Below are 27148 nucleotides of genomic sequence, written 5' to 3' on the forward strand. Positions count from 1 at the left end.
TATAGCAAGAAACCCGCGATTTTATTATTACACGGATAGAATCCCGTGCTCAATATTAACATTAACACTGAGCGCCAGGTCTGGATCTGACCCGTTAACCCCGTGGTGCGGGACCCCGTCCGCGTTTATATTTACCAAAAAAAGAAAATCAGAAAATAATAATCACACCCAGCAGAATTGGGGATTGTTCGTATTTTGCAGGACAGGATGAGGCCACTCGGCCCGTCGGGCTTGGATAGTAAATTCTGTTCACATTCTCCGCTCGGTGTTGTTCTCCGTGTACATTTTTAGTTTACCGATTTGTCTTTTACTTTATTTCCCCTCTCTCTATTTTTCAGGCAAAGTGCGAAAGAGATTCGCTTTGGAGGCTAAACACTTCGATCAAAGATTTGAACATTGTTTATTCTGATTGTAGGTTTCTCCGAGATCCAGCGGGAGTTCAGTTGTCAGTTTCCTGATTCATCGGAAACAATAGAGCCAACTTGCTACAAGAAAGAAAACAATAAATGAACAACATCAACAAAGTGAAAGTAAGAGAAAGATACAAGTTGACCTAATCACCCCTGGCCCGGGTTTAAGATCTTCAGCTGAAACTTTGCAACAGCGACCGTGTGGCCTAATGGACAAGGCGTCTGACTTCGGTATTAGTCGTCGATGTTATCAGAAGATTGCAGGTTCGAGTCCTGCCGCGGTTGTTTTTGCATTCCTTCGAACGTGCGCCTTGCAGTTTTATCCCGGACCGTTCCTTGCGGTGGCTGACCTCATGGAACGGAAATCCGTAAATTCCTTTGCTTGCAGAAGTTGACCCAACACTTTCAACATTGTCGGTCTGGGTGCTCGGGCAGGACATAGTGTAAAAGTGACTTTATTTCTACTGTTTGGATTCAGAAATGTTCGAATAATCCATTGTGCTCTGTACGGACGGGTCCGAATCTCATCCGTGTCGTTATTGTATTGAACTTTCGTTGCGGCCCGAAAAGAGTTTTCCACAATCAAAATGGGCTTGAATGCTATTATTATCAATCCAACACCGATGTTTTAAGTCTGTGTCGCTGGTTTGTTTCTATTTTGTTTAAATGGAGAGGGACAATTGGAATTTATCACCTGCTGTAATGAGATAAAGGGTGAGTAGAGAGGACAGATCGGAGACAGATCTCTCTGTCCTTCCTTGCTGCCTCTGGGGTTTACAGCGAATGAAAGATTAACGGGAATATCAAATGATAAGGGAGCTGGAACTTAAAGGGTTAACTTTATCAAAACTTTTTAACAATCTTGAACCAGTCCAGTTATTAGATTTGCACCAAGTCTGTACATTTTTCTGTTAAATTTATGTCCTCTACCCGGTATTCATCAAGAAAAAATTAAATCGGGAGGGAAGTCCGTTCCAGATTTGAGCCCAGGATCTCTCTCATTGTTAACAGTCTCCCGTTTTGAACTCGAATCCCACCCATGGCTCGGTTCCCAGTAACTGCTGCAGAGATTGAAGGACTTCGGTCCCTCCTGCATCTCCTGCATTTTACCATCTCGCGATTATTCGATCGGTATTTGGGAACATGGGAGAAAGCCTGGCTTTAAATCCCGAACATTTAAATCCTCAACAATCCGTCTGTTGATCCCATTCCACGGTGTCTTTAGTTAACAATAACCTTGGGAGTGCAATAGGAACCCAGTCCGCAGTTTGCTTCCTTCTCTGTTCCTGTTCTCTCTCGGTGTCTCTAAAACACGATACACTGTATGGATCAGGAACCGAGTTCTGATCAGACCTGTGACAGACAGGCAAGAATCCGTCACTGAAACCCCGAGACACAGGGAATGATGTTCATTCTGTTCCAGGGAGACTTCGTGAGTCGCTGAAACGTTTGAATTCCTATTCCCACAAAGGACGGAGCCAAGCGAAGGAGGGACGTGTTTCTCAATGATCGGACATTGGAGCCCATCGAAGTGTGAGTTCCGATGGTCGATGGGTGTCTGTGGAACGCCGTGAGGGCTTTGGTTTCCTCCCTTAAACTTGGACCCTTCAGTTCGCTCTTTGTGTTCAGCTCTTTTTATTGGTGTTACTGAGTCAGGAATGTTGGACAAGACAGCGGGAGAATTCCCTGCGCTTCTTTCAGCAGCGCTGGGTAATCTTTAACATTTACCGACAGGTTCTCATTTAATCGTCTCTTCTGAAACCTCCCACCAGTTATCCCTCAGGACTGCCCTGATCTGGGTTCCTTTGCCAATCACCTTAAACCTGTGCCTTCTGGTTCCCGACCCTTCTGCCACTGGAAACAGTTTCTTCTCACACGCACAATTAAAATCGCTCATGATTTTGAACACCTCTGTCAAATCTCTTCTTAACATTCTCTGCTCGAAGGAGAACAACCTCAGCATCTCCAATCTCTGCCCATAACTGAAGTCCCTCATCCCCGGTACCATTCTTGTAAATCTCTCCTGCACCTTCTCTGAAGCCTTGATATCCTTCCTCGAGTGTGGTGCCCATAACTGAACACAATACTCCAGCTGAGGTCTAACTAGTGTTTTATTAAGGTTTAGCATAACTTCCTTTCTTTTGTATTCTGTGGCTTTATTTATGAAGCCAAGGATCCCATATGCTGATTTAACAGCCTTCTCTACCTGTCCTGCCACTTTCAACGATTTGTTTACATACATCCCCAGATCTCTATGTTCCTGCACCCGATTTAAAATTGTACCATTTAGTTTATATTGTCTCTCCTCATTCTTTAGGCCAAAATGTATCAATTCGCAGTACTTTGCGTTAAATTTCATCTGCCATGTGTCTGGCCATTTCATCAGTCTGTCTGTTTCGTCCTGAAGTCTGTTACGACCCTTTTAATTGTTTATCACATTGTCCAGTTTCGTGTCATCTGCACAATTTGAAATTCTGCCCTGTCCATCCAAGTCCATGTTGTACACTATCTACTTCAAGCCGACGCTAGCAGGCCTTCTTTACCAAAATCGTTTTCAATGTGCGACTTGCATTATCAAGTAAGACTTTGCAGAACGAATGAGGTAAGAAACTACGTTGTTGTCTGTATGTCCAACCTATTAAAGTGCTTCCTGATTTCACCAGTGAAAATCCGAGCTCTAATTGTATGCCCCGCCCCTCCCCCACCACCAGAGGAAATAGCTTCTCAGTATCTACTCTTCCAAATCGTTTTATCATTTTAAACACCTCAATCAGATCAACATTTCAAACCGAAGGGAATACAATCCAAGTTTGGCTCGGGATCTCGGTCTTGTCTCGGTCGCCGACATTGTTTTCTCCCTTATCGGTTTCCCTCTGCTTTCACCAATTGCCCCAGAGACCACCGTTTATATCTGGATTCAGCACCAGGCAGAGAGATAGAAACAACTGTCTGGTGTTTATTGACCAGATCGGGAGGTTAATGTCACCGAAGGCTGAATCACTGAGATCTCCAGGCCTGTGCTCGGCTACCATTTGGTTTGGGTCCCTGTTCGACGCTTGTTCTCGCCGGGTGAAGTAGACAGACTTTCTCTTTCACCAAGTTGTTGCAATACTGGACCGGTCTCATTTTCTGTGTGAATAACTGGGACAAGTGGACGGAGCAGGGACAGAGAAGGCTGTTGGAACCCGGAGCGTAACAAGGTCTAACTTTTGTCGCACCAGAATTATTTCAATATCATTATAATCCTGCAATTGCTGGGACCTCGAGCCACAATGATGAATTAACGGCGTGCGCCATTATCTATAGGTGAATGTTGCAGCAAGTGAGATACGGGATGGGGTGATTTGCCTATAATTTCTGGAACATTTGCGCCGTTCCTCCGAAAGGCTCGATTGAACGATAAAAGTTATTTTCGTCATTCAGCCCACCGTTGCCGTCAACGGCGATCGCCAATTCGTTGTATTGACGCCATTAATCGCGCCGCAGCCAATTACGATTGGACAATGATGGCAAATAAAGTATGAAGCAACAAGAAGTCACTGAGAAAAGTCACAGACTTCAGCCTCTCAGCTTCTCTCCTGCCTTCTCACTCTCAGGCTCAGTCTTTTGTTCCTTTTCAGTTGTGTTTATTTCTGCTCCCTCCCGTCTTCCTTCCTTCTATCCTTCACTGCCATCTTTCTTGGAAAAAGGAGCTCCTGCCGTCAGCAGCTGTGAAAAAATCTGTGAAGCCAATTGGTGATTTTTCACTTAAAATGGAAGCGCAGTGAGACTCAACAGGTATTCGATCTCCGGACTTCTCATTTATCAATCAGTGAAAGCCTCAAAGTGAAAATAAGACCCGAAGTTCAACGAAACGCTGGCAATTGACCATGCAGCCATGTAAAACTTCGTGCCACCCAAAGCCGATCAGCCATCCTTTCAGACGGTTCCTGTTCATTCAATCTCGCTTTCTATTCCGATGTACAGCATCATCGAGTTGTACACTAATTATTTCAAGTAAACAATATCAACGTCTCTTCACCAAATTTTGTTTGCCAACTTGTCTTATCCGGTAAGACTTTCTAAAATTTAAATGATCTGAAGCAAAATTTTCGTTTGTGTGAGAATAGGTACACCGGGTAGACTAGCGCTAATACACATTTCCTAATGTAAAACAAACACACATTAAATTATTGTGCAGTAGTTGTCGGAGGTCACCCACAGAAGGAGGTCAGGGCCGGGTGTATCACACACAGGACTCATCAACATTTCGTCGGAAGAGTTCAGAAATGCAAAGGGTAAGACCAGATAGTCTGGAGAGAGTGTGGGAATAAAAAAAGGATGAATAGGACTAGATATAAGATGTACTGACAGGGGATAAGGAAGAGAGGGTCATGACTGATATCGATGGTTTCACAGGTTGAGACCTTTGAACAAAAGATAGAGGTTATTGCGCAGACGCACTGAAGGGGAAGGCTGAACAAAGTCGCTTGACAAAGGTATCAATACTATAACGTTGGGAAACATTTGGACAAATGTGGGCACCGTGGCTCAGTGGTTAAAGCACCTGTCTTGTAAACAGGGGATCCTGGGTTCAAATCCCAGCGGTGCCTTGAGCTCAAGTTGTTTGTTTCTTTGCTCCCATTTTCCCACCCGTTGTGCTCCAGAGAGCAGCGAGAGGAATGTTTCCTCCTCCTCATTGGCAGCCTCCAGAATCCCTTGGTTTTTGCTTCCCATTCTCTTTGTGTTGACTGCCGAGTTAAATTAGTTCCAGAGATTCCCATCCACGGGTTTACAATTGCAACGAATCATCTCCGTGAGGTTAAAGTGCCCCCTGCTACTTTATATTTCCATCAAATAATATCAATCAATTGCGGAATAAAAATTCAGCTGTTCGCTGATATTCTGTATTTTCCCCAATCAAGTAGACAGGAGGGAATGAATCTTTCTGTGAGGACGTTGGACAAACTGATTCTAGGGTAGAGCTAAACTTTCATGGTGGAGATTAAACACAGACCAACACCGCGGGACCGCTTCTGGTCAACGACTTTTATTCTTAAACCAGAGTTGTTTTAGCGAAGGGATTGAAGAGCTGGATTGTAAGTCTTAGGGGATTCCGACATGCCGGTTTATCGGATTTGCACGGTTCACTTCACTTCAATCGGAAAACATTCGACAATTTCAAAACTTTCATCCCCTCGAGCCCGAACAGGAAGTGAAATTTCAATTTGTTTTTTTTGCAGTTACAGCAACAAGATTCTTCTCAATATAAGAAAAACGGAGTGTTTCAAACTGTAGGGAATGAATTAACCGCAGATTCGGTGCCAGCGCTCGCCAGTGTGTTCTTATCTACAACACTCTTAGAATCATAGAATCATAGACTCGTTCCAGCACGGAAGAAGGCCATTCGGCCCGTCGAGTCCGTGCCGGCATTCTGCAAGTGCAATCCAACTATTCCCATCGCCCCGCCCTATCCTCGTAGCTCTGCAACTATTTTCCCTTCATGTACTTATCCAGTGCCCTTTTGAAAGCAACGACTGGATCTGCCTCCACCTCAGGCAGCTCATTCCAGGTCACAACCACACGCTGTGCAAAACATTTTTTCTCATATCGCCCTTGGTTCTTTTACCAATCACCTTAAATCTAGGACACCTGCTTCATGACGCCTCCGCCAATTGGAACATTTTCTGTCTATCTCCTCTCTCCATACCCTTTATGATTTTGCATACCTCCATCAAATGTCGTCTCAAAATTCTTGCTGCAGGGAGAGAAGCCCCATCTTCTCCCGTCTCTGCACGTAACTGAAGTCCCTCATCCCTGGAATCATTCCAGTAAATCCATTCCACACCCCCTCTAAGTCCTTCACATCCTTCCGAATATCCGGTGCCCAGAACTGGTAACAAAACTCCAGCGTGGCTGAACCAGTGTTTTTTAAGGTTCATCATAACCTCCTTGCTTTTCAAGATTGGTTAACGGAGAGAAAACAGAGAGTGGTGATAAACGGGTCATTCTCAGGTTGGCAGGCTCTAATTAGTGGGGTGCCGCAAGGATCGGTGCTTTGGCCTCTGCCATTTACAATCTATATTCATGAATTAGATGAAGGGACCGAATGTAATGTATCCAAGTTTGCTGACGATACAAATCTCGGCGGCAAAGCAAGCTGTGAGGAGGACACAAAGGGTCTGCAAAGGGATATAGAAAGATTTATTGAGTGGGCAAGAAGGTGGCAGATAGAGTATCATGTGGAGAAATGTGAAGTTATTCGCTTTGGCAGTCAGGACAGAATAACATAATGTTGTTTCTATGGTGAGAATCTATTAAACGTTGATCTTCAGAGGGACTTGGCTGTCCTCATTCAAGAAAAAGTTAGTATGCAGGTACAGCAGGCAATTAGGAAAGCAACTGACAGAGATCAAACTGTGATCCCACAATGAAGCAGTGATCTCACATTTACCCAATTATCCCACAATGACCCAATGAACCCACAGTGATACCACAGTAGACTGAACACACGTGAGCCCCATTGGGTGCAGCCTGTGGTCAAGGCCTTGGTCAGTCTCTTCTGGAGAGATAGCTTCTTGGCCAAGGATTCCTCCTCCTCCCAAAAATTATCTCGCCATTTCTTTCATATTGCAGTATTTCCACCAAAAAGTTCATCTGGAGAGAGAGAGAAAATGACTTGACTAAAAACAAAGCAAGATATTTCAACGGCACAGCTAGAGCCCAGAGATTACGCACACTCCCTCACACTCCCTCCCTCACTCATTCCGTTAAACAGGAAATCTCTCAGCAAATATCACTGACGGATAAAATCTCCAGTTAAAAGCAGAGAATATAAAAAAGGGAGAAGTTGGGAGAGAGTGAGACAGAAAGACACCCAGGACAGGCTAAAGAGCACATGTTGCTTCTCTCTCTGTGTCTAATACATGTTTGCAGGATTTTGTCTGCTGCTTTGCCACTCACCAGCTCACTTACTCCCCCTAAAACGTGCCGGTCAGTCTCCCTGTCCCGGTCAATGTTTGCTGCAGAGCCCACACTTCCCCTGTGTTCGTTTTCACTTCTGTTCCTGGAGCAGGGGACAAAAAAAACTGTCGTTTCTTGCGACTTCACTACTTTTGTTGCAGTTTGCAAAGGTGGAAGAAATTTAAGTTTGCACTTTTCTTTTGTTTTAATTTTCAGTTGACAAAAAAAGGCCTGTAGTTTGTGGTCAGCTTACAATTTGTGGCTTTTTCAATCAGCCAACGAGTTAAAACAAATTCATGACATTTAAAAGAGTCAAAGCAAAGAAGTTTTAAAACAAACAAAAGCTTTAGAAAGATCCCTAACTGAGTCATCGCGACAATATCTCAGCAACATTACTTTACACAGAAACAAAGCCCAGTTTATAAAGCAGATCAATCCGAAGAGTAAACGATTGAGAAAATCTTTATAGACAACAACGACTTGTATTTATTTATTACAACAAAAACTATATATAACTTACGATGCAGTCTCCTCTACATTGGGGAGACCAAACGCAGATTGGTTGATCGCTTTGCTGACCACCTCCGCTCAGTCCTCAAGAGTGACCATGACCTTCCGGTCGCTTATCATTTTAAATACCCGCCCCTCTCCCACTCCAACCTGCGTGTCCTCGGCCTGCTACATCGAGTCAATGAAGCTCACCCTTTGCTCGAGGAGCAGCACCTCATCTTTTGATTCGGCACTTTACAACATTCCGGATTCGACACTGACTTCAAGAAATCAGAACCACTGCTCCCATTTTGTCTGACAGCAGGTGTTGGTAATGGTCCTGCAGTTGCCATTTACAGCTGCTCAAGGCCCATATTTTGTTTCTTTACTTGTCCAACTACCACCCTCCTTGCCTTAAAACATCATCCCATTTGTCGTTACTCCTGCCCTCCACCCTTTCACAAACTTTCCCGTTTATTCCTTCCTGCCATCCCCTTCCTCACCCTATTTCCTTGTTCTGTACTTGATTAAAAACTGTTAAACCTTTAACTTCTTCCAGTTCTGACGAAAGGTTTTCGACCTGAAACGTTAACTTTGTTTCTTCTTCACAGTTGCTGCCTGACTTGCTAATTATTCCAAAATTTTCTATTTTCATCTCAGGTTTCCAGGGTCCGCAATATTTTGCTTTTGATTTAGAATACTGTACAAATTTCTGGTCACACGATTATAAAAAGGATATAGACATACTGGAGAAGTTGCAAGTAAAATTGACAGGTATGATACCAGAACTGAGAAAAGACTGAACAGGCATTGTTTCTCTCGAAAAGAGAAGGCGGAGGGTGACTTAATAGAGGGCTTCAAAATCGTGAAAAGGTTTGATAGGATAGAGGTGGAGAAGATGTTTGCACTTTTCGGTGAGTCTAAAGCGAGTGGTCAAACATACAAGATAGTCAATAATAAATGCAATAAGAAATTCAAGAGACAATTCTTTGCATAGAGAGTGGTTAGAATGTGGCACTTGAGGCCAATAGTATTGGTGCATTTAAGGGGAAGCTAGATTAGTACATGAGGGAGAAAGCAATATAACGTTCTTCTGATCGCTTTAGATGAGGAGGGGTGGGGGGAAACTTTGTCGAGCTTAAGCACGGCATAATCCAGTTGGGCTGAATGGCCTGTTTCAGTGATCTATATTCTACGTAAAATCTATGTATTGTTACATCCATGGGTTACACTATTTAATTTTTAGATATTTGGCACTTCAGTATCACGAATATCCACTTCAGATTTCAAAGGATATCGTTGTTACATTCCTGGGTTGCCCAATCGTATAGTTTTATATTGGAACTTGCAGAAACACGAATATCCAGTTCATATCGTCAGGGCGAACTACTGGACCCGGGAATTGGAAGTACAATTTCAAAATTTGCGGATAACACCAAATTGAGGGGTATAGATAATATTGAGGAAGAATGCGACACAATACAAGAAGTAGTTAATAAAAGTACAGAATGGGCGTGAAAATGGTAACTGAATTTCAATAGAGATAAGTGTGAAGTGGTACATTTTGGTATTAGGAATAAGGAGGCCACATACTCTGGAAAACAAGAGTGTAAATGGGACAGAGGAGCAAAGAGATCGAGTGGTACAGATTGAAAAATCATTAAAAGTTGCAACGAAGGTTAACAGGGCCATAAAATCCAAACAAATTAAAGGGGTTCAATTCGAGAGTAATAAAATTGAAAAAATGAGATGTTATATTAAATTTCTATAGAATTTTGGTTAGGCCAGACTTAGAATACTGTAATAAAAACAGAAAACGCTGCAACACTCAAATGGTCGGGCAGCTTCTGTCGAGGGAGGAACAGAGTTAATCTTTCAAGTCTGTGCACAGTTCTGGTCTCCATACCATAAAAAGGATATAGAGGCTCTGGAGAAGGTGCAAAAAAGACTGACAAGAACTATACCAGAACCGAGAGTTTATAACCATCATGAAAAACTCAACAGACTGGGAGTTTTATACCCTAGAAAAGAGAGGGTGACCTAATAAAGGTCTTTACAGTTATGAACGGTTTTGATATGGTGAAAGTAGAGAAGACGTTTACAATTGTGCGGAATCCAAAAGTTGGTTTCAACAATATAAAATTGTCACTAATCAATGGAATAAGGAAATCAAGAGAAACTTTTTTACACAGAGAGTTGTTAGAATGTGGAACCGGCCTCCGTATGGGGTGGTTGAGGCGAATAGCATTGACACATTTCAGGGTAATCTAAATAAATGTATAGAATCAAAGAATCATAGAATGGTTATAACACGGAAGGAAGCCATTCAGCCCATCGAGCCCGTGCCGGCTCTTTGTAAGAGCAAGCCAATTAGTCTGATTCCCAAGCTCTTGCAATTTTTTCCCTCATCCAATTCGTTTTTGGAAGCCACGAATGAATCTCCTTCCACCAACCATTCAGGCAGCGCATTCCAGATCATAACTACTCTCTGGGAGTAACTATTAAATTCTGATAGAGTTAGATGAGGTGGTGTGGGAGGAAATGGTCTGTTTCTGTATTGTCAATTCTATTTAGAATCTATGTAAAATTTATATATTGTTCCATCCCTGTTTATGCTTTCATAGTCTTCGATATTGGACAATGTAGAAACACGAATATCAAGTTCAGATTATCAGGGATGCTATTTTTACATCCCTGGGTTAAAGCAATTCAAAACGTATGCCATGGCAAACTTCCTTCCAAAAGCCTTTAACTGTTGTCAATTAAAATATTTATTCCATTAGCTCTTACATTATGCAATGGTTAAAGGTGCAATGGTCTCTTTTCTGTTTGTTCCATTCCCCGTAGTAAAACATTCCATGCTCCAAACACCGCTGATTGAAGAAATTACATTTAAACACATTCACGATGAGCTGAAATTCTCACTGATCCTAACAACCAGAGGATAGGGTAAATCTCTATAACTCTATCAGCCACCTTCAGAATATTAAATTGGAGTCTCCTTTTCTCAGTTCCTGTGGAGATAATCCTGGTTATTCAAGTCTTTGATAGTCGCTTTCCCTTCCCTGGACTCATTCGAATGATTCTACATTGTGTCCTCGATGGCTTTAATTTTGCATCTATAATTGGGCAACAAAATTGGACACAATATTCTGGAAATACCTGCTTTAACCATAGGGACAAACTAATTACAGATTCATCATGGCCATCATCCCCAGAGAGCAGTAAAACTGTCTCGAACCAAACAGAATAAAGACAAATATCGAATAAAGTACCATCCGAGTCACTGTTGCTGCTCCCATCTTAAAAAGAGGATTCCCTGAAAGTTGCCTCATTGTTGTGCAGACCTATTTCAACGGGATCTCTCTACATAAACCAAGTTATGCTGTTCGAAAGAAAAGATGCGCACGAGTAGTTTCCAATGTTAATTTATCGCAACAAGTCCGTCGATGATATTAACCACTTTCTGGTCCAAGAATATTAGCGCAGAAATCACTTCTGCTCTTACAATGGACAACTAGTGAACCCATTGCAATGAAAATCAACAACAACGTGCATTCATAGACCGCCTTTAGTATGATAAAAATTCCCAAGGGGATTAAGAGGAGTGAGGAAAAGCGATTTGGTTTAAGGCGTGTGTCAAAGGACGAGATGTAATTGGAGAAAAGGAGATAAGAAGGTTGATTATCGAGCGTAGAATTTAGATGTCTGAAAGAATGGCCAACAGTGGAGGGATGAAGAGAGTGGAGGATGGTAAAATATAACAATCACTACTTGCATTTATATAGCGCCTTTAACACAGATAATTAACTTATGGGATTCAGTGAGACATAATTAGATATCAAATGGATCCCCGGATAAAGAAGGAGATTTTAGGAAGGATGGGAAAAGCTTGAAGCAATAGTTGAGTTTGCTGTCAGGTGTGAAAGAAGGATAGAACTTGCATTTATTGATCGCCTTTCAAGACAAGGGCAAAGAGGAGAAGGAATTCCTGAAGTGTGTTCCAGCGAACTTTCTGGAACAGTGTGTTACCAGCCCAAAGAGGATGGAAACATTTCTGGAGCTAGCTCTGGGGAATGAAGTGGGATAAGTGGAGCATGTTTCAGCAGAAGAGCAGTTCGGGAACAGCGATCATAATGCTATTAAGTTTAGAATATTTATGGGAAAGGAAAAGGAACAATCAAATGTGAAAATGCTTAATTGGAGGAGGTCCAATTTCAGTTAGTGTAACGGGGATCTAGCCCAGGTGGATTGGAATCTAAATTGGTAGGCAAAACTTTAATTGAGCAATGGAAAGCTTTCAAGGAGGAGTTGGTTCGGGTATAGAATAGACACATCCCGACGAGGGATAATGGAATAACATCCAAAGACAGAGCTCCCTGGATGACTAAAGATATAGAGATTAAAATGAAAAAGAAAACGGAGGCTTATGACAAATTTTAGCTTCACAACATTGTACCGAACCAGGCTGAATAGAAAAAGTACAGAGGTGGTCTAAAAAGGGGGAAAGATGGGCATAAGCTTGAATGTGAGAATAGATTAATGCTAACATAAATGGGAACTCAAAATCTTTAACGAACATATAAATAGTGAAAGGGTTGTCAAAGGAAGCGCGGGTCGGAATAGGGACAGAAAATTAGATCCTTTTATGAAGGCAGAGGGCGTGGCTCAGGTACTAAATAAATACTTCACATCGGTCTTCACTAGAGAAGAGGAAGCTGCCATTGTAGATTTAAAGGAGGAGGGAGCAGCGATTTTGGATAGGATGAAAATAGACAAAGACGAAGTACTTAAAAGATTGGCAGGAATCAAAGTAGAAATTTACCCGGTCAGGATGGGATGCATCCTTGGTGACTGAGGGAAGTTAGAATGGAAAATCCGCAGGCTCTGGCTACAATTTCCCAAATCCTCCTTAGATTATGGAGGATAGTGCCGGAGGACGGGAGGATTGCAAATGTTGCAACCTTGTTCAAAAATGGGAGAGGGATCAATCCAAACTTACCGGCCAGACAACTGAACGTCGGTGGTGGGGACATTTTGGAGGCAATAATCCGGGAGAAAACTAATTGGCACTTGGAAAAGTCTGGGCGAATAAATGAAAGTCAGCACGGATTTGTAAAAGGAAAATTGTGTTTTGCTAACTTGATTGAGCTCTTTCTAAAATAACTGAGAGGGTTGGTGAGAGTAATGCTGTTGCTGTTGTGTTTCTCAAGGCAGCATTTGACCGAGTGTGGCGCAAACAAGCATGAGTAAAATTGAAGTCAATGTGAATCAGGGGGTAAACTCTCCAGTGGCTGGTGTCATACCTAGAATAAAGGAAGATGTTCGTGGTTGTTGGAGGCCAATCATTTCAGCCCCAGGACATTGCTGCAGTAGTTCCTCAGGCCAGTGACCCAGGCACAACCATCTTCAGTTGCTTCATCAATGACCTTCCCTCCCTCATAAGGTCAGAAATGGGGATGTTCACTGATGATTGCACATTGTTCAGTTCCATTCGCAACCCCTCAGATAATGAAGAAATCCATGCCCCCATGCGGCAAGACCTGGACATTTTCCAGGCTTGGGCTAATAAGTGGCAAGTAACATTCGCGCCAGACAAGTTCCAGGCAATGACCATCAACAACAAAAGAGAGTGTAACCACATCCCCTTGATATTCAACGACATTAAACTAAACTGGATCAGCCACATAAACAATGCGGATACAAGAGCAGGTCAGAGGCTGGGTATTCTGCAGCGAGTGACTCAGCTCCTGACTTCCCAAAGCCTTTCCACCATCTAAAAGGTTCAAGTCAGGAGTGTGATGGAATATTCCGCACTTGCCTGGATGAGTGCAGCTCCAACAACACTCAAGAAGCTCGACACCATCCTCTACAAAGCAGCACGCTTGATTGGCACCACACCCAACACCATAAACATTCACTCCCTTCACCACCAGCGCAACGTTGCTGCAGTCTGTACCATCCACAGGATGCACTGCAGCAACTCGCCAAGACTTCGTCGACAGCACCTCCCAACCCCGTGACCACCACCACTTAGAACGTCAAGGGCAGCAGACACATGGGAACAACACCAACTGCACGTTCCTCTCAAAGTCGCACACCATCCCGAATTGAATATATATCGCCGTTCCTTCATCGTCGCTGGGTCAAAATCCTGGAACTCCCTACCTAACAGCACTGTGGGAGAACGTTCACCTCACAGAGTGCAGCGGTTCAAGAAGGCAGCTCACCACCACCTTCTAAATAGCAATTAGGGATGGGCAATAAATGCTGCCTTGCCAGCGACGCCCACATCCCATGAACGAATAAAAAACACCCTCACTTGGTTCCACTCACGTATCAGATGGCAGCCAGGAGAAGCTTCTCTTTCCACCCTATCACCGTTATCTCTGATGTTTCTAAAGTTTCAATTCTTGGCTCCATCCTCTTCCTCATTTCATGCTGCCCTTTGGTGACATCGGCCACAGACAAGGACCAGCTTTCAGTTGGACGCTGAAAAATCACCGCCTCTCTTGCCCCTTCCAATGTCTTTTTGTTGTCAGACCGACGTTCTGTGTTAGATGAGCCACAACTTCCTCCAGTTGAAAATTGGGACTTCATGACCTTTGGCCCCACAATCTCCACATTCTTGCCACGGATTCCATCACCACCCCTGGCTTTTTGATTGGTGAGTCGCTCACCAATTACGCAAGCCTTTACTGACCTGCATTGGATTCCAGTCGCCTGAGCATGCTGTTCAATTTTATTTTTTTCTTTCACATTAATCCACCAGGGACTCGCCCCTCCCTAACTCTGTCAGAGGGTCAGTAATGAGGCAGCGTTTTACTGTTGGAGGTGCCGACTTTCATACGATGTGTTAATCCGCGGCTCCATCTGCTCTCTCTGGTAGATGTGAAAGATCCCACGGCACTAGTCGAAAAAGAGCAAGGGTCCCCGGTGAATTGTCAATATTTATCCCTCAAACAACATTACTAAAACCGATTTTCTGGTAAGTTATCTCATTGCTGTTTGTGGGAGCTTGCTGTGTCAACATTGGCTGCCGTGTTTCATACATTGCCACAGTGACTACGCTTCAAAATGTACTTCATTGACAGTAAAGTGTATTGGGACGTCCTGAGGTATCATAGTATTATAGTAGATACAGCACAGAATGAGGCTATTCGCCCCATCGTGAATGTGCCAGCTCTTTGAAAGAGCTATCCAATTAGTTGTATTGCCCGGCTCCTTCCCGATAGCCGCGTAATTTTTTCCCTTCAATTATTTATTCAATTCGCTTTTTGGAAATTACCTTTGAATCAGCTTCCACCACCATTTCATGCATTGCTTTACAGAACATTACAACTCGCTGCGTAACAGGAAGTTTCCTCATGTTGCCTCTGGCTTTGTTGACGATCTCGTTAAGTTTGTGCCCTTTGGTAACCGACCCGTCGTCCGCTAACAATAGTTTATCCATTTTTACTCTGTCAAAACCGTTCATGATTTTTCACACCTCTCTAAATTGCCTCTTAATGTTCTTTGTTCCAAGGAGAACAATTCCAGCTTCTCCAGTCTCTCCTTCATCCCTGGAACCATTGTAGTAAATCTCTTCTGCACCGTCTCCAAGGCCTTGACATCCTTCCTAAAGTGTGGTGCCCAAGATTTGGACACAATACTCCTGCTGAGGCCTAACCAGTATTTTATATTGGTTTGGCATAACTTCCTTCCCTCTATTAATAAAGCCCGGGATCCCATATGCTTTTTTAACACGCTTCTGAACTTATCCTGCCACCTTCAAACATATGTGTATGCACACCCGCAGGTCTCTCTGTTCTTTCACTACTTTTAAAATTGTACCAGTTAGTTTATATTGGCTCTCCTCATTCTTCCGAACAAAATGCATCATTCCACACTTCTCTGCGTTAAATTTCATCTGCCATGTGCCTGCTTATTTCACCAGTCTGTCTTTGTCCTCCTGAAGTCTGTTACTGCTCTCCATATTGCTTACGACAATTCTGAGTTTAGGTTTACGTGCAATCTTTGATATTATACCCTCTATGCCCGAGACCAAGTCGTTAATATATATCAAAAAGAGCAGTGGCCCCAGTACTGACCCCCGGGGAGCACCACTGTATACTTCCGTCGAGTCTGTTAAACAACCGTCCACCACTGCTCTCTGCTTTTTCTCTCCCTCAGAAAATTTTGTATCCACACTGCCACTTTCCCTTTAATGCCATGGGCTTTAATTTTGCTGACAAGTCTATCATGTGGTACTTTAACAAACGCATTCTGAAACTCCATTTTTTTTATTCATCATGGGATGTGGGCGTCGTTTGCAATTTCTGACCTTATGATGGAAGGAAGGTCATTGATGAAGCAGCTGAAGATGGTTGGGCCTCGGGCACTGCCCTGAGGGACACCTGCAGCAATGTCCTGGTGCTGAGCCGACCGGCATCCAACAACGACTAACATCTTCCTTTGTGCAAGTTATGACCCCAGCCAATAGAGAGTTTTTCCCCTGATTGCCATTGACTTCAATTTTACTCGGGATCCTTGGTGCCCCATTCGGTCAAATGCTACCTTAATGTCAAGGGCAGTCACTCTCACCTCACCTCTGGAATTCAGCTCTTTTATCCATGTTTGGACTAAAGCTACGGTCTGGAGCCGAATGGTTGGCGGAACCCAAACTGAGCATCGGTGTGCAGGTTATTTGTGAATAAGTGCCGCTTGACAGCACGGTCGACGACACGTTCCATCACTGTGCTGATGATTGAGTGCAGTCTGATGGGACGCTAATTGGCTGGATTGGATTTGTCCTGTCTTTTGTGGACAGGACACACCTGGTCAATATTCCACATTGTCGGGTAGATGACAGTATTGTAGCTGTACTGGAAGAGTTTTACCAGAGGCGCGGCTCATTCTTGAGCACAAGTCTTCAGCACTGCAGCTGGGATTTTGTCGGGGCCCATAGCCTTTGCTGCAACCAGTTCTCTCAGCCGTTTCTTGATATCACGTGGAGTGAATCGAATTGCCTGAAGAATGGCTTCTGTGATGGCGGGGATATCGGGAGGAGGCCGAGATGGATCATCCACTCGGCACTTCTGGCTGAAGAACCAAACCCCAACCCTTCAGCCTTGTCTTTTGTACTCACGTGCGGAATCTGCCACCATTGAGGATGGGGATGTTGACAACGTCTCCTCCTCCCGTTAGTTGTTTAATTGTCCACCACCATTCACGACTGGATGTGACAGGACTGCAGAGCTTTGATCTGATCCGTAGGTTGTGGAATAGCTTCGATCTGTCCATAGCATGTTGCTTCCGCTGCTTCGCATGCCTATAGTCATGTGTTGTAGTTTCACCAGGTTGGCAGCTCGTTTTTAGGTACGCCTGGTGCTGCTCCTGGCATGCTCTTCTACACTCCTCATTGTACCAGGGTTGATCACCTGGCTTGTTGGTAATGGTTCAGTAAGGGATATGCCGTGCCATGAGGTCACAGATTGTGCTGGAATACAATTCTGCTGCTGCTGATGGCCCACAGCGCCACATGGATGCCCAGTTTTGAGCTGCTAGATCTGTTCTGAATCTATCCCAGTTAGCACGGTGGTAGTGCCACACAACACTTCGGAAGGTGTCCTCAGTGTGAAGACGGGACTTCGTCTCCACAACGACTGTGCGGTGGTCATGCCTACCAATACTGTCATAGACAGATGCATCCACGTCCGGTAGATTGGTGAGGACGAGGTCAAGTCGGTTTCACCCTCGTGTTGGTTCACTCACCACCTGCCGCAGGCCCAGTCTGGCAGTTAAGTCCTTCAGGGCTCGGCCAACTCGGTCAGTCGTGGGGCTGCCGAGCCACTCCTGGACATTCAAGTACCCCATCCAGCGTAATTTTTGTGACCTTGCCATACTCACTGCTGCCTTCAGGTGGTGCTCAACGTGGAGGGGGACTGATTCATGAGCTGAGGGAGTGCGATAGGTGGTAATCAGCAGGAGGTTTCCTTGCCCATTTTTGACCTGATGCCATAAGATTTCATGGGGTCCGGAGTCAAGGTTACGGACTCCTAGGGCCACTCCCTCCTGACTGTATATCACTGTACCACCACCCCTGGCCTGTCTGTCTTGCCGGTGGGACAGGACATACCCAGGGATGGTGATGGAAGAGTCTGGGACTTTGGCTGAAAGGTATGATTCTGTGAGCATGGCTATGTCAGGCTGTTGCTTGACTAGTCTGCGTGATAGCTCTTCCCAATTTTCGCACAGGTCCCCACATATTAGTGAGGAGGACTTTGCAGGGGTGACTGGGTTTGGTTTGCCTTTTTCGTGTCCGGTGCCTCGTGGCTCCATGCCGGGTGGTTTGTCCGGTTTTTTGCTTATGATGACTTTGTGCAGCGAGATTGTACAACTGAGTGGCTTGCTAGGCCATTTCAGAGGGTGATTAAGAATAGTTTCATGGTAGTTTCAGATCCACCATTACTGATACTATTTTTTATAATTCTAGATTTTATTTAACTAATTGAAATTAAATTCCCCAGCTGTTATGGCGGGAAACTAATGATTCTGCAAAAGTTGTCCACTAATATTACCACTATGCAATTCTATCCTTAATTTGAATGAGGAGGTCAAGGGTCGGTTTGCTGTCGATGTGGAGGTGGGGCAGGTTGGGTAATGGAGAGATGTAAGCGAATTTTAAAATTGAGTGGTATGGAACTGTGAACCAGTGAGGGTTAGTGAGGTCAAGCAGGACTTGGTGGTGGTTGGAAGGTGGAGTTTGTGTGGCCCGCCAGGAGTGCATTGGAGGAATGGAGCCTGGAGAGAGAGAGACATTGATGAAGCATCGGTGGCAATGGGCCGAGGAAGGAATGGAGGCGTCTGAGGGAATCACAGGGTCTTTGTGATGGAGGTTAAATCGGGTCAGACTGGAAAGTACTGCAGTACAAAGGGATCTGGGGGTCCTCGTGCAAGAAAATCAAAAAGTTGGTATGCAGGTGCAGCAGGTGATCAAGAAAGCCAACGGAATGTTGGCTTTTATTGCTAGGGGGATAGAATATAAAAACAAGGAAGTATTGCTGCAGTTATATAAGGTATTGGTGAGACCGCACCTGGAATACTGCATACAGTTTTGGTCTCCATACTTAAGAAAATACATACTTGCTCTCGAGGCAGTACAAAGAAGGTTCACTCGGTTAATCCCGGGGATGAGGGGGCGGACATATGAGGAGAGGTTGAGTAGATTGGGACTCTACTCATTGGAGTTCAGAAGAATGAGAGGCGATCTTATTGAAACATATAAGATTGTGAAGGGTCTTGATCGGGTGGATGCAGTAAGGATGTTCCCAAAGATGGGTGAAACTAGAACTAGGGGGCATAATCTTAGAATAAGGGGCTGCTCTTTCAAAACTGAGATGAGGAGAAACTTCTTCACTCAGAGGGTGGTAGGTCTGTGGAATTTGCTGCCCCAGGAAGCTGTGGAAGCTACATCATTAGATAAATTTAAAACAGAAATAGACAGTTTCCTAGAAGTAAAGGGAATTAGGGGTTATGGGGAGCGGGCAGGAAATTGGACATGAAGCTGAGTTCGGATCGGTCAATGCCCTGTGGGTGGCGGAGAGGGCCCAGGGGCTATGTGGCCGGGTCCTGCTCCGACTTCTTGTGTTCTTTAGATTTGTGGTTGGGATCAGATCAGCCATGATCTTATTGAATGGCGGAGCAGGCTCGAGGGGCCGATTGGCCTACTCCTGCTCCAATTTCTTATGTTCTTATGTTCTTATTTACAGGTTGTTCCTGGGTGAGTGTCAGTAATAACAGGGTTTTCCTGAGAGAGTGTCATTATTAACGGGAAGTCCTTGTAGAGTGTCAGCATTTAGAGGTTGTTCCTGAATGACTGTTAGTAGTTAGAGGATGTTCCTGAATTTGTGTCAGTATTTAACGGATGTTACTGAATGAGTGTCAATATTTACAGGAAGTTTCTGAGTGAATGTCATTATTTGTTGGTTGCTCCTGAGTGAGTGTCAGTATTTACTGATTATTCCTGTGTCATTGCCATTATTTACAGGCTCTTCCTGATTGTGTGTCAATATTTACTGGAAGTTCCTCTGTGAGTCTCAGCATTGACAGGATTTTTCTGAGTGAGTGTCAGTATTTACCGGATGATCCTGAGTCAGAGTCATTATTTATTGGATCATCCTGAGTCAGTGTCAGCATTTACAGGATTTTTCGGATTGAGTGTCAGTATTTACAGTATATTCCTGAATGAGTGCCCATATTTACAGGTTGATCCTGAGTGAGAGTCTGTATTTACAGGATGTTCCTTAGTGATTGTCAGTATTCACACGATGTTCCTGGGTGAGTGTCAGTATTTGCTGGATGTACCTGGTGAGTATCTGTATTTACAGGATGTTTCTGAGTGAATGCTAGTGTTGACGGGATATTCCTCTGTGAGTCCAGTATTTCGAGGAAGTTCGTGCGTGATTGTCAGTATTTATAGGATGCTCCTGTGTGTCAGTATTTATTGAAAGTTCCTGAGTGACTGTCAGTATTAATGGCCGTTCCTGAGTGAGTTTCCTTATTTACAGGATGCTCTTGAGTGAGTGTCAGTATTTACATGATGTTTCTGAGTGAATGTCAGTATTGACGGGATAATCCTCTGTGAGTCCAGTGTTTACAGGAAGTTCGTGCATGAGTGTCAGTCTTCATAGGATGCTCCTGAGTGAGTGTCAGTATTTACAGGATGTTCCTGTTTGATTGTTGGTATTTACAGGATGTTCCTCGGTGAGTGTCAGTATTTAGAGGATGTTCCTCGGTGAGTGTCAGTATTTAGAGGATGTTCCTCGGTGAGTGTCAGTATTGAGAGGATGTTCCTCGGTGAGTGTCAGTATTTATAGATTGTTCCTCGGTGAGTGTCAGTATTTAGAGGATGTTCCTCGGTGAGTGTCAGTATTTATAGATTGTTCATCGGTGAGTATCAGTATTTGGAGGATGTTCCTCGGTGAGTGTCAGTATTTACAGGATGTTCCTCAGTGAGTGTCAATTTTTTGAGGATGTTCCTTAGTGAGCGTAAGTATTTGCAAGCTGTTCCTAGTTGAGTGTCAGTATTTACAGGATTTTCCTGGGTGAGTGTCAGTACATCCAGGATGTTCCCCGGTTAGAGTCAGTATTTTAAGAATGTCCCTGTTTGAGTGTCATTATCTACAGGATGATCCTGGGTGAGTGTCAGTATTTGCAGGATTTTCCTGGGTGAGTGTCAGTACATTCAGGATGTTCCCCGGTTAGTGTCAGGATTTTAAGAATGATCGTGTTGGAGTGTCAATATTTACAGGATGTTCCTGCGTGATGTTTTATTTACACGATCTACCAGGTGAGTGTAAGTATTTAGAGAATGTTCCTGGGCGAATGTCAGTATTAATAGGATGTTCCTGGGCGAGTGTCAGTATTTACAGAATGTTCTTGTGTGAGTGTCAGAATTGATAGGATGTTGCTGAGTGAATGTCACCATTTACAGGATATTCCTGAGTGAGTGTCAGTATTTTCAGGATGTTCCTGAGTGCATGAGTATTTACAGGAAGATCCCGCTTGAGTGTCAGTATTTACAGGATGATCCTAAATGAGTGTCAGTATTTACAGGCTGTTGCTGAATTAGTGACAGTATTTACATGATGCTCACCGGCGAGATTCCTTCTTTACACGATGTTCCCGAGTGAGTGTCATTATGTACGGAACGATCCTGAGTGAGTGTCAGTATTTACAGTTCGTTCCTGGGTGAGTGTCAATATTTACAGGATGTTCTTGAGTGAGTTTCAGTAGTAACAGGTTATTCTTGAATGAATGTCAATATTGATAGGATGTTCCTGAGTGAGTTTCAGAATTTACACGATGTTCCAGATTGAGTGTCAGTATTTACAGGATGTTCATGTGTGAGTGTCAGTATTTACAGGATGTTCTTGTGTGAGTGTCAGTATTTACAGGATGTTCCTGAGTGAGTGTCAGTATTTACAGGATGTTCCTGTGTGAGTGTCAGTATTTACAGGATGTTCTTGAGTGAGTTTCAGTATTTACAGTTTATTCTTGAATGAATGTCAATATTGATAGGATGTTCCTGAGTGAGTTTCAGTATTTACACGATGTTCCAGATTGAGTGTCAGTATTTACAGGATGTTCCTGAGTGAGTGTCAGTATTTGCAGGTTATTCTTGAATGAGTGTCAGGATTGATAGAATGTTCCTCAGTGATTTTCAGTATTTACAGGATGTTGCTGAGTGAATGTTAGTATCTACAGGATGTTCCTGTTTGATTGTCATTATTTACAGGATTTTCCTGGGTGAGTGTCATTATTTACATGATGTCCCTGAGTGTGTGTCACTATTGACAGAATGTTCCTGGTTGAATGTTTGTATTCGCAGCATGGCCCTGGGTGAGTGTCAGTATTTCCAGGATCTTCCTAGGTGAGTGTCAGTAGTTACAGAAGGCTCCTGGTTGAATGTCAGTGTATACAGTATATTCCGAGGTGACTCACATTATTTACAGAATGTGCCTCGTTGACTGTCTGTATTTACAGCAGGGTCCCGGGTGAGTGTCAGTGCTTAAAGAATGTTCCTGGGTGAGTGTCAGTATTTTGGCGATGTTCCTGGGTGAGTGTCATTATTTGCAGGATGTTCCTAGCTGAGTGTCAGTATTTACAGGATGTTACTCGGTGAGCGTCAGTCTTGTTAGATTCTTCCTCGGTGAATGTCAGTATTTAGAGCATCTTCCTTGGTGAGTTTCAGTTTTTGTCAGGATTTTCCTGGATGAGTGTAATAATTTTCAGGCTGATCCTAGGTGAGTGTAAATATTTACAGAATGTTCCTGTTTGAGTGTCCCTATTTACAGGATGTTCCTCGGTGAATGTCAGTATTTACACGATGTTACTCGGTGAGTGTCAGTAATGATAGATTGTTCCGAGGTGAGTGTCAGTATTTACACGATGTTACTCGGTGAGTGTCAGTAATGATAGATTGTTCCGAGGTGAGTGTCAGTATTGAGACGATGTTCTTTGGTCAGTGTCAGCATTTACATGATGTTAGTATTTGTAGGATGTTACGAGGTGAGTGTCAGTATTTATAGATTGTTACTAGGTGAATGTCAGTCTTTAGAGGATGTTCTTGGGTGAGTTCCAGTTTTTTCAGGATGTTCTGGGTGAGTGTAAGTATTTGCAGCCTGTTACGAGGTGAGTGTCAGTATTTACAGGTTGTTCCCAGGTGAGTGTTAGCATTTACAGGATGTTCCTCGCTTAGTGTCAGTATTTCAAGAATGTTCCTGTTTGAGTGTCAGTATTTAGAGGATGTTCCTTTGTGAGTGTCAGTATTTACAGGATGTTCCTGAGTGAGTGTCATTATTTATAGGATATTCCTAGCTGAGTATCATTATTTTCACAATTTTCCTCAGTGAGTGTCAGTATTTACAGGATGTTCCTGGTTAAGTAACAGTATTTATGGAATGTTCCGAGGTGAGTGTCAGTATTTACAGGATGTTCCTGGTTGAGTATCAGTATTTATAGGATGTTCCTAGGTCAGTGTCAGTATTTCCAGGATGTTCCTGGTTGAGTGTCAGTATTTACAGGATGTTCCTGGTTGAGTGTCAGTATTTCCAGGATGTTCCTGGTTGAGTGTCAGTATTTCCAGGATGTTCCTAGGTCAGTGTCAGTATTTCCAGGATGTTCCTGGTCGAGTGTCAGTATGTACAGGATGTTACTGGTTGAGTGTCAATATTTACAGGTTGTTTCTAAATTTGTGTCAGTATTTGCTGGATCTTTCTATTTGTGTGTCAGTAATTATACGTTATTCTCATGTGATTCTCACTCTTTGCTGGATGTTCCTTTGTGCTTGTCAGTACTTGTGGGATGCATAAACTTTTTTTGTATTCCCGTTAGTTTAAAATCTGAGAAGTTATCTAATCGACGTTTTTAAAGTCACAAATGGATTGAATCGGGTAGATACCGAAAACATTTTCCATTCTGGTCGAATCCAAAAGTAGAGGGCAAATTATTCCATTTAGGAGCGAAATCAGGAGGCACTTTTTGACCCAACGGGTAGTGGAAACCTTGAACACTCTTCGCCAAATGGATGTGTGTATTGGATCAATTCACATTTTCGAGACTGAAATCGATAGTTTTGTGTTTATTAACAAATTATATGGATCAAACGGGCGGTAAAAGGAGTTGAGATGTGGAGCAGCCATGATCTTATTGGATGGTGAACAGACTCGAGCGGCTCAATGGCCCACTCCTTGTCCTTTGTTCTAGATTCGCATTGACTTATTGTTATAGAACCTGTACTTACCAACGCACTCGGGCTTTGCCTGAATGGGCACGCACCCTGGTAACCCTGTAAATATTGGCTCACCCACCCATGTAAACACTGACGCATTCTGGCGTCTGCCTGAATATGTACACGCTCTGGTACTGTTTCGTTCGGCCTCAGCTGGAGTATTGTGCCCAATTCTGGGAACCATACTTTAGAAAGTTCGTCAAAGAAAGAGTGCAGAGGCCATTGGCTAAAATGGCAGCAGGGATAAAGGGTTTCATTATGCGGAGAGACTAGAGAAGCTGGGATTGTTCAATTAGAGCAGAAAAACCATGCGGAGATTTAATAAAGGTGTTCAAAATAATGAGGGGTTTTGATAGAGTAAACAAGTAGAAACTGTATCCACTGGCAGGAGGGTCGGTAACCAAAGGAACCGATTTAAGAAAAATGGCAAAGGAAGCAGGGGGAGATGGGGAGAATTTTTTTTCATGCAGCGAGTTGTTATGATCTGGAATGTATTGTCTGAAAGGTGGTGGAAGAATATTTAACAGTAGCGTCCAAAAGGTAATTGGATACATACTTGAAAAGGAAACATTTTCAGTGCTGTCGGGAAAGGGCAGGGGAGTGGGATTAACTGGTAACTCTTTAAAAGAGCCGGCTAGGGTACGGTGGACCGAGTTTCCTCCTTGTCTTATCTATGATTCTTTTACTGTTTGAAATATTGACACTGTCCACCGACCCTTTTCTAGACTGACACGGTCTGGAGAATGAATGAAAAGATCAACATTAATGGGGATTCAGTGAATGTACCAATTGTTCAGAGGGCTTCAGGGACTATACCACATTAACACGGGATCCAGAGACTGTAGGAATGTTGAAAGTTGGTTTAATGGATTTCCTGAATGTTTATAGGGCCGCTTATAATCTGTGGCCATATCTACAAGAGTTAAAGGGACGGTACGATGTTAACAAGTGGGTCCACAGATTATGACAATATTTACTTTGGAACCACAGATTGTATTAATATTTACACTTGAGTCATTGCAAACCTATTGTCTTTCATGTGTAATTTAATCCCGTTCTTTTATTTACTTCTCAATCCACTCCTGATTCGAGCAGAAATCTCTGTTTGTTTCTCTATTCCCCAGTCCAATCACTATTATTATATTTAAACTCGGTCACCAGTGGAAAGCCGTATCACAAGTATAATAATCAGGACCATCACTGGATGCAGTAATAAAGAAGCAAATTTCACCCCGAACTCCATCAAACTGCTGCTTTAGCTCCCAGCCAGAAATATAATTTACCTGTTTATTTCCCTTCCTTACAGTTAACTTAGTGACGATTGTGATCCTGTCCCGAGGAAAGTGCGGCCTCTCCAAATGTGTCACTCGCTACCTGGTGGCCATGGCAGCGGCGGATCTATTGGTCGTTATCATCGATCTGATTTTGAGGCAGATTCCCATTACTTATTACGAACAATTACTTTTACTCTATAACATCCCGGTGTGTAATATCCACGCCGTCCTGCTTTATGCAGCCACAGACTGTTCTGTCTGGTTCACCGTCACTTTCACCTTTGATCGATTTGTGGCCATTTGTTGCCAGAAACTGAAAACTAAATATTGCACCGAGAAAACGGCGGCTGTGGTTCTGGGAACAGTGACTGTGCTGAGCTGTTTAAAGGACATCACCTGGTACTTTATGTTATCGCGTTGGTATACTCTTGGCAACGTCCCCTGGTTTTGTGCTGTCGAGGGCAGTGTTAACGATTGGAGGGTATGGGGACCAATCGAAATTCTTCATTATATTCTAACCCCGGGGGTCCCATTTCTTCTGATTCTGCTGCTCAATGTTTTAATCGTGAAACACATTGTAGTGGCCAACAGAACCCGCAGGAGACTCCGGGACCACAGCAGTGAAGAGAGTCCCAGTGACCCAGAAATTACGAGTCGAAGGAATTCCATTATTTTACTGTTCGTCATCTCGGGGAATTTCATTGTGTTATGGGCGATGTTTACGTTGTATTCTATATGGATTCGGGTGTTCGGTTTCACAGGTCGGACTGGAATTCCGCCTATCTTTCTCATGGAACTGGGATTCATGCTCCAGCTCCTGAGTTGCTGCACAAACACTTGTATTTATGCTGTGACGCAGACTAAATTCAGAGAGCAGTTGAAGAATATGTTGAAATATCCCTTTTCTCTAATTCTTAAAACCATGAAATGATGAGAAGAACGGAAGAATTCCCAGCATCAGAACTCAATCCTCTTTCATATTCTGTCCGACCCGCTCCGCCCCCGGGGTCTGTGCTATAGAGATATTGGGGTCAATCGGCTATGACACTGAACCAGTCCAAAATGCGATCATCGGTTCCCAATTTGAATGGAGGTTTGGGGACGATCACAACCTCTGAGCTCCCTGCAGTGCTTCTTGAATGGGGCCGGGAATTTCACTACTGCTTCCTGTCGAGACATTGTGGGACTGGCCAATCGTTGGAAGATGCTTTAAATTATTGAAATAAATTGTCAATTAAACGTTCAGTAACATGACGGAAGACTCCTTTGAATATTTGCAAACTTAATTGGACAACAAGTGAACATTTACACAGTCAAGAAACACCCGATAAACATTAACAGACTCAAGTAAATACGCTGTAATCATCAACAGTCGCACAGAATGGCTCTTTAGGTATTAACCTTCTCACAGGAACACCCTGTAAACATTAACATTCACAGAAACCACCTGTCAACATGAACAGTCTCACAGAAACACCCTGTAAACATTAACCGATTCACAGAAACAGGTTGTAAATAATAACATACGCACAGAAAGACACTGTAATTATTAATAGAATCATAGAAACACTGTAAACTTTAACAGACTCACAAAAATACACTGTAAACATTAACAGACTGTCAGAAACATTGTAAACATTAACAGATTCAAGGAAACACTCTGTAAACATTGAAAAGTCTCACAGATACACGCAGCAAGCCCTGAAATACTGACATCTTTCCATACTAATACATTGCCAGTCACTTCCTGTCAGCAAAGA

General features: G+C 43.4%; 2 non-coding genes across 2 annotated transcripts; both read left to right on the top strand.

Moving 5' to 3' along the window:
- The first annotated feature begins 605 nt into the window (after positions 1 to 605).
- Positions 606 to 695, top strand: trnar-ucg (transfer RNA arginine (anticodon UCG)). Its single transcript is given in 2 exon segments — positions 606 to 642; positions 660 to 695. It is a non-coding gene; the product is annotated as a tRNA-Arg (tRNA).
- Positions 696 to 4929: 4234 nt separating this feature from the next.
- trnat-ugu (transfer RNA threonine (anticodon UGU)) lies at positions 4930 to 5002 on the top strand. The gene has a single exon. It is a non-coding gene; the product is annotated as a tRNA-Thr (tRNA).
- Positions 5003 to 27148: the final 22146 nt, after the last annotated feature.

This window comes from Heptranchias perlo, unplaced genomic scaffold (genome assembly GCF_035084215.1).
Source record: "Heptranchias perlo isolate sHepPer1 unplaced genomic scaffold, sHepPer1.hap1 HAP1_SCAFFOLD_44, whole genome shotgun sequence".
NCBI classification, from domain to species: Eukaryota; Metazoa; Chordata; class Chondrichthyes; order Hexanchiformes; family Hexanchidae; genus Heptranchias; species Heptranchias perlo.